General features: G+C 50.1%; 1 pseudogene; it reads left to right on the top strand.

Annotated features, from left to right (window-relative positions):
* The first annotated feature begins 1,284 nt into the window (after positions 1–1,284).
* Positions 1,285–1,718, top strand: LOC102000018 (annotated as a pseudogene).
* The last annotated feature ends 488 nt before the right edge of the window (positions 1,719–2,206 follow it).

The raw sequence follows: 2,206 nt of genomic DNA, 5'->3' as shown, positions 1-2,206 counted from the left end.
GTGCACGCGTGTGTATGTTGTAAGAGTGCACGCGTGTGTATGTTGTAAGAGTGCACGTGTGTGTTTTGACAAGTGTGTGGATGCACAGTCTTCCTTCTCCGTGTCCTGTGGGGAAAGAAGCGATTGTCCCATCAGTTCTTTCTCCATGTGCCACTGTGGCCATCATCTCTCACCACAGTTTCTCTTCAGGGTAGGTGACACATCCCTTTTCACAAGGGAAGCAACGGAGGCTCAGAGACTAAATGAGCTCTGAAGGCCACTTGTGTAAGTGACACAGCCAGGATTCAGATGCAGGCCCGCCTCCAAAGCTGAGCAAAATGCCAGCATGTCCCAGGCCTTCCTGCATGGATGTCCCATGCGCCCTGCTGCGACACAGGTGCAGCAGAGTCTCCAGACCCCAGGGGCTGCTGTCCTGGTTGAGTAAACACAAGAACAGTGACTAGCATAGATGAAGTTTCGCCTTTCTGATGGAATGAATCCTCTGTCCCTTCCAGGTTGGGAAACTAATTATTGGAGTCCCTTCATTGGCTGGATAACAGAGTTGGGTGGGGTCAGAAGGGACAAGCTACTCTCTGATTTCTATCCTGAGGTATAGAAGGAACATGGCAGGAGTGAAGAGAGGTAGAGCCCCTGAGTCTCTGCCTGGGTTTCTCTGGAAGCTGCTAGACTGTAGCACACCCATGGTTGTGTGTGTGTGTGTGTGTGTGTGTATGCGTGTGTGTGCGTTAACCTCTGCAGAGCCTGCTGAGCATCTGTCCCAGGATCAGGTGACGACAGAGCCTGGAATTGCTGCTGCTGATCTTCCAGTCCCATGACAACATCTTCATTTGTTCTCAGTCCTGTGCAGGAAAATTTTAACACAATGTTTCTTTATCTGAATTCATTGCCTCCCAGGCCCTCTGTGGTGCTTCTGCAGCCCATGTGAGGGAACCATATGAGTGAGCATGTGACCAGCAGCTAATTCCTTTCCTGAACCTTGATCACCACGGTCGCACTCTCTCCCCTGCCCTCACCACCCAGCCTCTGCCCCGAACATTTCCTCTTGCTCCTTCCAACCCGTGTTTCCGGCTATATTTTTCCTCACTTCCTGGAAGCCCACTTTGATTTCTGTGGTCCACTCTAATTCCAGACCTGAGAACCTCCCTGGAGCATGGCTTGTGAATTAGCAAGTCTCTTCAGACTGGGCATGGTGGTACATACCTATAATCCCTGAATTTGGGAGGCTAAGAAAGGAAGATCAAGAATTTGATCAAGAATCAAGAGGCAGCTCTTTCTCTTCCATGACATGGCCGTGTTAACACCAGCCTGCAGATCTTTGTGAAGCCCCTGATAGGTAAGACCATCAATCTTGAGGATGAGCCCAGTGACACTACCCAGAATGTCAAGGCCATGACACAAGACAAGAAAGGCATCCCGTCTGACCAGTAGAGGCTGATATTTGCTGGCAAACAGCTGGAGGACAGCCACACTCTTCTGGACTACAACATCCAGAAAGAGTCCCCAGTGTCCCTGGTGCCTTGCCTGCATGGTGGCATCATCGAGCCGTCCCTTCGTCAGCTTGCCCAGAAGTACAACTGTGACAAGATGATCTGCCACAAGTGCTATGCACGCCTGCACCTCCGTGCAAGAAATGTGGTCACACTAACAACATTGCACCCCAAGAAGAAGGTCAAATAAAGCTGGGGCTATACCTGGTCTATGATCCCAGGACCAAATAAGGTCCCCTTTCATTGACTGGAGCAGGGGGAAAAAAAAGGAGTTTGAGGTCAACCTGCGCTATATAGTGAGATCGTGGCTCAAAAAAGAAAGTCTCTTTGATTTGCTTGCTCCTAATAGCTAATTACAGTGGGTGTGTGCTCTCCGTGTAGAAAAAAGTTCACTGCTTGTCTCTTCATTTCACCCCGAATGAAGCAGGGACAGGCACAGGACAGGGTGGCATTTGAGACCACTGGCTGGCGGGTCTGAGACATTTTGATCAAACAGAGATCGCCATAGCTAACTAAGCCTGAACTGACTTTGCTAATTGCAGCGGGACCTCTGGTTTATTTATTAGTCATTCCCTCCCACACTTATCAGTCAGGGCCTGGGCTGACCTGGCACAGACTGAATGAGCTCACTCATGGCCCCATCCAGGTTCAGTAACACAGGAGCAAAGGAACCTCATGTCCTGAGCGTCAGAGGTCATACTTAGATCTCTGTAAGCCAC

This window comes from Microtus ochrogaster, unplaced genomic scaffold (assembly GCF_000317375.1).
Source record: "Microtus ochrogaster isolate Prairie Vole_2 unplaced genomic scaffold, MicOch1.0 UNK25, whole genome shotgun sequence".
Lineage (NCBI taxonomy): Eukaryota > Metazoa > Chordata > Mammalia > Rodentia > Cricetidae > Microtus > Microtus ochrogaster.
This window is presented reverse-complemented; position numbering and strand designations above follow the sequence as displayed.